Source organism: Synchiropus splendidus, chromosome 1, assembly GCF_027744825.2.
Source record: "Synchiropus splendidus isolate RoL2022-P1 chromosome 1, RoL_Sspl_1.0, whole genome shotgun sequence".
NCBI lineage: Eukaryota > Metazoa > Chordata > Actinopteri > Syngnathiformes > Callionymidae > Synchiropus > Synchiropus splendidus.
The window spans coordinates 29,667,997-29,679,316 of NC_071334.1; positions in this window are offsets into that span (position 1 = coordinate 29,667,997).

Sequence of the window (11,320 nt, forward strand, 5' to 3'; positions counted from 1 at the left end):
CGGAATGGTTGCTGCACATATGGCTCATTGTTTTCATCATTTATATAGACTTAATGTTTCACATCATCATAAATATCAGACAATCATAACTCAAGTAAACAAAATACAGTTTAAAGTTATTAAAGGGAAACTAAATACAAATCTAAGGGAGAAATTGTATCTTTGTATATTGTATCTTTGTATATAAATTGTATATGAGAATTGTAGCTTTTCTCAGCTGAATTGTGTTCACGAAGCAGCAGTGGAGAGTTTTCATGCCACGGCATCTCAATAGGGTTTTTCTTCTTCGAACCATTCACAGGTGGACATGCTGGTGTGTTTGGGTGATTTTCCTGCTGCCAGACTCACTTTAGTTTGATGACAACAAACAGGCTGGGCATTCCTCTTTAAGAGACGAGATGGCCAACAAATAGGGTAGAACCATTTGTATTGGCTCCTGGTTCCTGCAGTGAGGGCATGTTCTGGAAACTTAAAGTATGAAATAATACTTTTAGCACTAAAAAGTGTGAACATATCGCCGGCAAATGCAATTGTTTTCCTCTCAATCATGTAACTTTTTTTAAATCGCAAATTAATTTTACAGTTGAAGTTAAGGGAAGATTGTATCAACGTAACTGTCCAATAACGTTTTTGAAATTTTTGAGACGACCATTTGTTTTGCTGAGCTAATAAACGCAAACGAAAAAGGAAGCAGCAGAGAACTTGGCATTCATTTTTCATCAAAGGCAGGTGATGTATCCAATGTTGCCCCAGTGGTGGAAGGAGGAGCACCAGCTATTGAAGGCTGTTACTGCTGCCTGCCAAACTTGTGAATTGACTGGGTGTGCTCTAACAAGTTAAGTTAATAAATTAATTCCCAATACATAAATCAAATAAATCCATGACTCAATATAACATAAACACCATGAACCATCAAAACCAAATTTAAATGATCTGATTGTTCCCTCAGTTTTATTAAAGCAAGTATTTGTTTCATGTCCTTCGACTCTCCCGTTTTTTTTTAATCAGAAAAAAACATTAAATACATTAGAATCATTTACACAATAGCACAAAATAACATAATTCGTTCTTGTTTCTTCTTTGTCTTGGGATATTCTTCAAAAACAAGAGACATACACTGGAAGCAAACTGGTAACCTTGTGCTCGATCTAACTGGATCACGACAAACTTGAAATCTGCTCTGTGAGAAATTCATGGTAAGGTTCATCAAAAGAGAAATGTCCATAGAATTAAAATCCCCAAAACATCTGGCTGTGTGTTCTTAAAAGAACTGGAATCAAGAATACTTGAAACCGAAATCGAAACCAAGAATTAGAAGGGGACTTCAAATGATACCCTGTCATGAGTTGTCGCTGTGCTCTTGGTGTAATATTGGTCAGCTGACCACGCCTGGGGAGGTTTGACACTGATCCATGTTTTTACCATTTGTGGCTCTCACTTTACAAAGTGACTTTCTAACCCATTCCCGTCTGATAGTTCCTTAATTTCTTCGGTTCTCTGCATGATATCTAGCCTTTGAGGATCTTTTGGTCTATTACCACCTTCAGATTAATTTCTAAACCAGTCCGGAGTTTTAGCAAAATCTTTCAATTGAAGTGTGTATTAGGTATCAACTGACCTTCAATAGTTTAGGTTACATAGTGTAAGGAACGTAGCCGGGAGACCCACATGCAGCAGGAGCAGAGTCCAACAAATTTAATAAAACTAACTAAAGGCACTGGACATGTACAGTACTCACGAAGGAGGATCTAAGAAATACGGAAATAAAACAAGAACACTGTAAATAGCTAAGGGAGCCATAAAAGACAAATGTAATACAAAATACTGGTGATGGATCAAGCAACACCAATGCGCGGCGCGCATGCCGAGCTCACAGAGCAATACCAGCGTTGGTGCACGTGTACAGCTTTAAGACAATCACGTGACTGTGTCGACTCATCAAAAACACACCGAACTGTGTTTACAAGGAACAGGATGCAACTGCAGAAATAATCTGATCTCACGGTTCCTGGTGGATCTTGGGGCAGCTCCAAGGGAAACGCAAGTTGTCTGCCGTGTGGGACCATTTCGAAAATAATGTATTTATTTCAACCTGTACCCAGTTTGTCTCAGATTGTCGACTTGTCTTGTTCCATTGTAATTCAAATTCATTTCAAGGTGTAATTTAATTTAAAAAATTTAAAAACATTGGATTTTTTTTTTATAAATAAAAAAACATTTTTCACATTATGATACATGTTCACATTATTTAAAGATATTGAATAATAATGAATGCAAAGACTTAAATGATTGTTATTACACACAATAGGTCATCAAATCAGCGTCAGTTCAGTCTGTCAAGTCGGTTGCCAGCAGGGATTTTTAATGTCCAGCGGGGATCAGTATTCAGTGACACAGTATCAACACAGTATCAGCACAGTGTGTCATTGTGTCACTTTATGACGCCTCATTTACCCATCACTACAAAATACAACAGATGGTGACAGAGTCCAACGGTCAAACAGAAATTGTCGAATGAATTAACAAGCGTCCGTAAGCGCATAGCAAGTCCAGCAAAGCGAAACAAGTCCACAGGATTGGGGGGAAGAGGAACCAGGTGAACAGGAACAGACACACTGGAAGACAAGAGATCATTCAGAAAAAAGTCAAACAGAAAACGCATTACAAAATGTCCAGGGTTTTCAAGATGAATTCTTCAGGATGTCGAGACGAACATGGAGGGTCATTCCAGGGAGAACACATATGACAAACTGACTTCCAAAACCTCCTCACTATGCACTGTTCTCCCTCCGTAGCATCTCTCCGTTCCGTAGCATCCGATGCAGAACCACCAGATTCAAGAACAGTTTCGTTCCTGGTGCTGTCAGGCTGCTGAACGTTAGACAATAGCTGCAATACTGTTTATATGTACATCTTCTGGACTAGTATTTATCTAATATTAATTAATTATTGGACATACAGTTTTGTTTTTGGAAACCGGAGGCCTCAGACCAAAATTTTGTTGCCATAATATACTGATATGTTTTTGTCCAATGACAATAAAGAAAGTCTAAGTCTACATTATGATGTGTGGTGATTTGCTTAAGCACTTTGAAGTGCAATTAATGACATGGTGAAAAACACCATGTGAAGTTTCAATCAGATTCAGAAGAAAAAAAGGATGAAAAATTATGGTTAGTGATGGCCCTTTTCCTAGGACCTTAAATATGCATATATTGCTTTCCCTACAGCCATGGTCAACCTGACCTGTGACGGGGGTTCAACCTATGGCCGTTTGTAACAGCAAGGAGAATGGAGCGTAACTTTAAAAATCAGAACCTGACCGTTTTGCACTTTACTGTACATGATCTTGGAGTGTTGAATGAAGAGAAAGAGCAGCAGATCAAATAAGTCCATGATGGGGTTGAAAGTCCAAGCCAAGAATGTCGGGTCAGGTCGGGCCTGTGGTTCTAAATGGCATGGAACATAATTTTATAGTCGCTCTGACAATTCCCTAAACCTCATCACTAATATTACCTCATGATTCACAGCACTTGTCAATGTTCAACATTCTCAAAAAACTCAAAGATCGCAACTGTATTTTAACGTGTCAATATTCAACCTTCTCAAAAAACTCAAAGATCGCAACTGTATTTTAACGCTGGACTGTAAAAAAAACACTCACAAAAGAGATGGTTGACCTGTTTAAGCTCAACTTGAGTCATGCATGGATGGTGGTTAAAGTTGAACGAACGAGCAATTCATTATCCATGAAATGTACAAAGTACAGAGTAATTCTGTGAATGATAGCCAAAGAAAGGCATCTATACCATTCCTTGAAGTGAATCTTTGCAGATGGCTGATGCTCACAAAGACACCTCTTATGTAGACACATACGATGCAATTCCATTTCTTTTTTCATTTATTAGACTCCTCCGTCACCAGCAGGCGCGCGCCCCGATCTTCCCACGCACTGTATTAGGAAGTTCAATAATAGCGAGCAGCCAGTGATGGCAAAACACCTGAGACTTGTGTGTTTGTGAGCTGCTGTTTATTAGCCAAATAAATTGTGGATGGAAATGTTCTGCTTTTCAAGGGAGGACACGCAATCAAAAGACAAAGCAGTCTTTAGGAGATGTTTGGAAAACCAAAAGACCTCCACTAGAATGCCATGAACAATACATTTTCGAAAGCAAACCAACTTTGAATGTCTCAAACTTTGAATCAGTTGATCATATGGCGACTGACACCATATAAAGCAGAAGAAATGTGTAACCGGGGGACCACATGTGGCTCCTAGATAATACGTCTGGGCCCCGTGAGCACAATGTCAAAACAGAATTAATGAACTAAATAATAAAATACAACTAAAAGTGGACAATGGACTTCTTACATTTAAGAAGGAAAATAGATCTTGTTATAAGCCGTGGGCGCAGTGTGTAGAAAGGTCAGTGGTGCACCAGGCTTAAAAATGCATGAGGATCACTTCTAAACTACTTTTGAAAACAGGGTAAAGCATCAACACTGACTCATGAAACTCGGCAATGTACTGACCTTGAATCACAAACTCTTTTATTCATCTTTTATTCACAATAAAGCGCTCAAAATGCGCCGTTTTCTACCAGATGCCCAAAGTTCCAATGACATAGCCGGTCTCAGCTTCTGCCTCTCGTCTCCAGCGATCGGCTCTGTTGGTGGAGCTGCGGACACAAGGGCGAAAGCAGTGCATTTTGAGCACTTTTAGGTCAATAAAACACCAGTGATTTTATTGGTTTTTGACGTGACGAGGGCCAGTATTTTGGCAGCAGGTAAAAATATCCTGAAGAAATGCATATAATAGCCGCGTTATACAAGACGCAGGGTTCAGACTGTGAAAAAAAGTAGCATCTTATAGTCCAGGACTTGCGGTTATTGATGTAACAGTTTTCAGCTACTTTTACAGTTAAAAAATGGAGCACCTGAAGGACTCAAATACTGTGGGAGCCAGAATAGTGCACGTTTATCCTGGGAGTGACAAAACTACAAGTTAATACTTTCGTTTCTCTGTAACAAATCTTATAATATGCCAGGAATTCATCCTGTTCATCCTTTCTTCATTTTAATCCCCTTGATCTTTTAAATATCAGCCGTCATCTTTGATGTCTATTTAACATTTAGAAAGGTCTCAGCCAAGATGTGAACCAAATGACCTCTCTTCAATGTCAAACAGTCTGCAATGATGTGCGAAGTAAGTTTTACTGCAGGATATGTACAGTGTTGGCTGCCATTCACTTTGATGATGAGTCTCTTTTTAGGCCGGACAGGGTGGAAAGTCACATGCTCTCACACAGTACAGACTTGATGGTCCATTTTGTGACTCATTGGTGACGAGTGGCTTAATTCCACCCATTTTAACAACTCTGCCACTAGTGTCTTCCATCTGTTCTAAAACCTCCCCACTCATAGAAGCAACACTGCCTTTGACTCTTCATTTTCATTTGATCCACGCATAAAAAAAAACTGTCCTGATCCTGCCTGCCAAAAATTGTATCTAAAATCTAAAACTGAATTAAATATGTAGTTTAGCATTAGCAATATTGTTGTTATTGGTACATCCCTACCAGTTTGTTGACACAATAGACTGGAGACTCAAATACAGACTCAGGGCAGAACAGCGCGCCAAGCATAGAATATGCTCTTTATCAGGTTCGTAGTTGGATTTGAAAATACATCTGTTCCGCTTTTTTTGTGGGTTATTTTTTTTTCCTCAGGAATAATTTTAACTTGCACTTATGACGCATATTTACCTCAGTCAGCATATGAGCTGTGCCTGTGACTTCAGATGAAAAAAAAAGAAAAATCACAGAAGCATTTATAGCAGAACCCGATTGTTAACGACAACAAATCTGACTCACGTCTCCTATTGGAAAGACTCCATTTGAACACAAGCACAAGAAACAGCTTGATGTCACACTAACTCCCAGTCGAGAGGCTGTTTAGATGAACGCTGAATAAATCCACACACACTTTTCAGACAATAAGCGGCATTGTCGTAATGACAGCCTCTTCACGAGTCATTGATGAATGGTTGAAAAGCTCTTGCTTGACGGATCTCTTCACTATTATGTCGCAGATTTTGGCAGTGTAATATACCAGAAGGAAAGCGGTGCAAAGAGGATGTTTTGACAGTTTTTATCGCTGACCTTTGAGCTTGGCTATGAATTTCTTCTGATGTTTATTAAAGCTCTTAACTCCTACAGCTACTATATTCCAATATTCAGAAATATTCCTCAGTGGATGTAACCGTCATCTTCAACACTGAATTTGCAAATAAAATATACCATCACTTTCCACCGCCCATCAAACTCTTCATGCCTCTTTACTGTCTGTCGGTGTAGAAATGTGTTTGAGTAGTCACCTGACACCTGAGAGTTTCTCGGGGGAATACATTGATCACAGTGTCTACATACCAAAGTTTTACGTAAATATTAACTTCAAGTAAATCAATCAATTTAAATGATTCCAAATGGTGTTCTGCACGTAGCATAATGATTAAGTCTCTTCACTGAGAGCAGCTCAGTTGTTGAAAAGCTCCTCAAATTTTCTGCAACTGGCTCTGAAATGCATAGGCAGAGTCTGTAACAACCTGGGCGTGCCTGCCATTCTGAAACTATTTTGTCGTGAGGTCTTGTTTTTCCCTATTTTTAATAACCACTCAGCAGAAACTTGCGATTTTTGTATCTCAGGGTAATTATAAAAGTCTGAGGGCAAGCCGCAAGATCAAGCCAGAGCTGAAACATTTCTGTCACGAAGAAGATTTTGACATTTTGGTGGGATCTGAAGAATATTGGCTGTAATGGGATGTCCTGTCAGTTTCTGTAACCAACAGTCCTGCAGCTAGACGCTTCAAGTCCTTCCAGGGATCTTCCATTTGTCTTCTGGCTGTTACAACACACACCCCACAAGGCCTGTCCCAAATCCTCCAACGCGTGCGCAGTTCTCTTTTATTTCCCTTTTTTTTTCTTCTTATCTCAGCTTAATTATGTGCAACAATAAAACAGGTCAAACCACTTTTGGAGAGAGAGCAGCTGATGATGTAAGGCGCCGGAGTCAACGCCTGAATGCAAACACATCTATCATGCAGTGGTTAGATTAACAAGGCCACCTGCTTTCTCTCTCGCTGTCTCACTCCTTCACCTGAAATGCCCTTGTGCTTTGTCATTTTACTTTGTCAACACTTTTCAAATACAGACGAATGAGATTCTCTTACAGTGGTGGTAACAGCTTCACCTTGAGATGAGATGCATACTCACGAATAACTGACTTGGATGGTTGTAACTGCTCATCTTTAGGTCAAAAGTATCTTTATTTTAAGACACATTAAAAAGACTACATTTTTGGTTTTTGGTAATTCATGGCATTTTTTTTTTACAGAATTGGAAGCTGCTTTTAATTTGTGCATTTGTGATGGATACCTTATATCTCAATTGCTCTTGTTGCGTGTTTTTTTTAACTTCTTCCTTCAACATTGCCATAACCAACATTATTCCCAGTCTCACCTGTCCTCTTCATGTCTCCCTAAATATGTCCATGAATTTCAAAGGTTCACTCTCCTCTTCACTTCCTTTACCTACCACCTTTATCTCAAACATTCTTCATGCCACATGCCTGTCCTCTCTTTGTCCTTTCATGACACTCCATGAAGAATCTACTCAGCTATCTGTAACCACCTAGTCTGCACTTGTTCGTCTGTTTCTCCAGATGACTGATCCCAAATACATGGACTAAACTATGTTCACTGCCTCTACTTCTCCCTCATATTTCATTTAAGATTGATCTTTTTACAGCCATCAATAACCAACTAAATATTTCTTCCAAAATAATGTCATCCTCAATGTTGCATCTACCTTTGTAATGGTCTTTCCTAGAGGTGGACCCAAATGCAGGAGGACTGACGCGAGCTCGAAGTAACAAAGGGTTTAATCCAAAAAAAGGTTGAGCAAATAGGGCACCTCAAAAAGAGCCTGATGCAAAAATAGACTTCAACTCAAATGCAACCAAAAGCGCTTCACAAGGAGGAATCAAAATTCAAAAACTCACTGATGGCTAAACCTGACTTGACTCAGAAGACACATCCACGGGCTAGACGACAAAATGGTGCACGTTCATAAGAACACAGGTGCAGACAATTATGGCATAAGGGGGACACGAAACCAGACAGACAAGATTCAAAGAGAAACACCCGCTGAACACCATCAAAATAAAATAGGAAGTAACCAACCAAACATCACAAACAAAACAGGTAACGTGTGACAACCTTCACTTTGCTTTCAATTTTTCTGGTGATATTAAACATTTACGATATTCTTATTATTCCTTCATGCACTATGTTCGTTTGTTATATTCTATTTTTTTATTAAATGTCATTTACTTTAAATCGCCTTTTGTGGGCAGGATGTCTCCCAACCCCTGACCTATTTAATAGGGGAGAATAAATTATACAATTAAATTAAAAAAAAAGTATTGTGGTAACAAGGTGCTATTTTAGAGCATTCTTCTGGTTCCGTGGCTGTGCTAGCTACATGAAATCGCCATTTATCTCTGCTAGCAGTTCTACTCTCAAACATCCTGGCGCTTGGCAACCTCAGTGATCTCAGCCTCAGGCCAGAGCAAGGATTTAATCTCTTTATCTTGTACTTGATCAGTCCCCTCGCAGTAGGATTTGCCTGGCAGACCTTCAAGGGGCCACAGCAAAGTGAAATCTGGCCCTCTCTACGTTCATATTATTTTTTGTTCGTGAGCATCCTATCATAAAGGTAAGTGCCAAGTTGAAGGAAACCCATCATAGATCATCAAAGTCATGACCATCTGTTAAATTCCTATCAGCTTTCGTGGGGTCCATTCTTCAGTCAAAAGTCTTGGTACAGTGTTTACAGAGAACACGCTGGTTTCAGCAATAGAAGACAAATCTCATCCCTACTCCATGCAGCTGCGTCTGTTACCACTAGATCATCCCATGCTGCGCAAAGAGTATCATATCATTGTGAGTAGTTGTCAGTGCTATCAGATGTACAGGTCAAGTGTCACTTTACCTATTAGCATACACATATAGGCAGACACTTAAAGGGGTGAGGTGCTGCGTAAAACTGTGCTGAAGGCCAAATAACAGATCTATTCCTGCATTAAATTCCATAAAACCATTATAGAGCGTTTCAATACTTACTCCCTTGAGTCGCATCCCACGCTCAGAGATAATAGGCTGTTTATGAGAAGGGCTCAAGTATCGTGGAAGCACAGAGTGAGTAGGTGGGAAGATGGGAGGGAGTGAGAAAGGAGGAGGAAGCAGGGGGTGAAACTGAAATACAATATTGTTCTATTTCCTAAATAAATCACTCAGGTTGGGAAGTTAAAACAATATTTTTAGCATGTGAGAGGCAGCAGGGGCGAGAACTTTCAGATTTTATGTTGTTTCTACGTGGGATGACAATGACTGATGTCAAACTCCAAACATTTAATACACGATCATGACAGAGGCTGTAAAATACATACAGGAAACCAGTTTCACAGTAAGAAGCCAGACTGTCAGCTACTGTCTAACGCATCCGTGACCTGTGGATGGCAGCAATGGCCATTTGCTACACCTGCTCTGCTAACAAAACAGAACAAAAATTGCCTCTTGCGTAGCTCGCGTAGCCTCCCACACATAAATCAGTGCCATGGTTCATCTCAACTTTAGAATATGTGTTTTGTTGACTTTGTTTTGGTTGATGCTGATATTAAAATGTTAAAATTATGAGCTTTTTCTTATTTGCTGTCACCTATACATAAGGCAGTAATGTAACTGTACACATACATTTTCATAAAATATATTCTCAAATTTTCTTTGGTAGACAATCAATAAAAAAAGAAATGAAAGAAGCTCATGAGGGCAAAATACAAAAACAAAACATCAAAATCATTCTCCTGAATTGTTATCGAGATAGCTAGATCGATCATGTTGATACAGAGGAGGTAATGCTTGTCAGTTGTGAGATGGTATAAATGGCTCAGATAAAGTACGCAACACAGAGAATTATTATTTGAGGAGGCATATTGTGAATGTAACGTGCACTTCGAGGTGAAATGCAAAATGTGAAAACGCTATGTTACATGACTGGATCAGAGTGGACCATGGACCAATGAGAGAGCAGCATCGGGTGACATGCATGCCTGAAGTCCATAGAATAACATTCCAGTGGCGCCCCAGACGTAGTAAAATGTATTAAGCCTGGGAAATAACATGCATTTTAAATGAACTGTGCGGCTGTTGTTATTCATTTTGAGCCGAGTGTCATCGCTTGAGCAGTGACAAGTACAGTTCAAAAGTAAAAAAAAAACATTGACTGTGCCAAGAGGAATTGACCAAAGAAGGAACGTCTCCTTCCTGAGCTGATTCTATCTTGAGCTGCTGATGACTTCCCACTTGAGTCCACCAAATGGCTTTCTCAAGACAAGGCAGCAGATGGAGGGCATACGGTTGTGAAAATAACTCCATCCCCACCAGGAGGTTGATTGGTTGCCAGATGGCTGTTTTTTTCTTCGGACCACCAAGAGAGGAAGCGGAAGCACATTCTATCAAACCAGTTAAATCACTTTCAAGAACACCATCTTGATGATTGTAACTACCAAACAAGTTTACTGGAAAGAAAATATTGAAATACGAGCATATTCAATGTGGTGTTGGGACCTATGACAAGTAGTTACTCTCAGTCCGACCCTCAAAAGTATGTACTTCAGTCTTTAAGCAGTGATCCAAACTTGTGACCGTGAAGGGGCTGATGAGTTCCAAAGCCAGATGTTCTTTTAGCACCACCTACTGATGAGGGGAGGCCCAAATCTGCACCATAACCCAGGCTTTATCAAGCAAATGCCTTAGCCCAAATATATTGACTGTAAACACAGTCCATCCTCACTCCCATGGCATGATACCTTGGCATGAAGAAAGTTGCCACATGTGGCCTATATTGACGACGACGGCAGCCTCCAGTGTTGCATGTTGATGCATTAGGAGCGCAACATGTCAAAAAAGACAGTGGTTAGGGTTAGGAAAGACCCACCCCCTCGGCCCCACTAACCCCATTCCCCTTGTCTGCAATGTGTATGAGCTGCCTTTGTTGTTGGTATAGGACGCAAAGGTCAGTATATTATGAACCTGCACACAAGTGAGGTGTGATTGTGTTGCAGGTGAGTGTGACAATGAACGATATGGAAGTGGATTTAAATGTTGTTGGTATACTGTACATGAGATGTACATGAGACCATATGTGAGAAGCTATGTACAAGTTGCGTGTGTCCGAGTTGAATAGTCTCTATGTCGTCACCT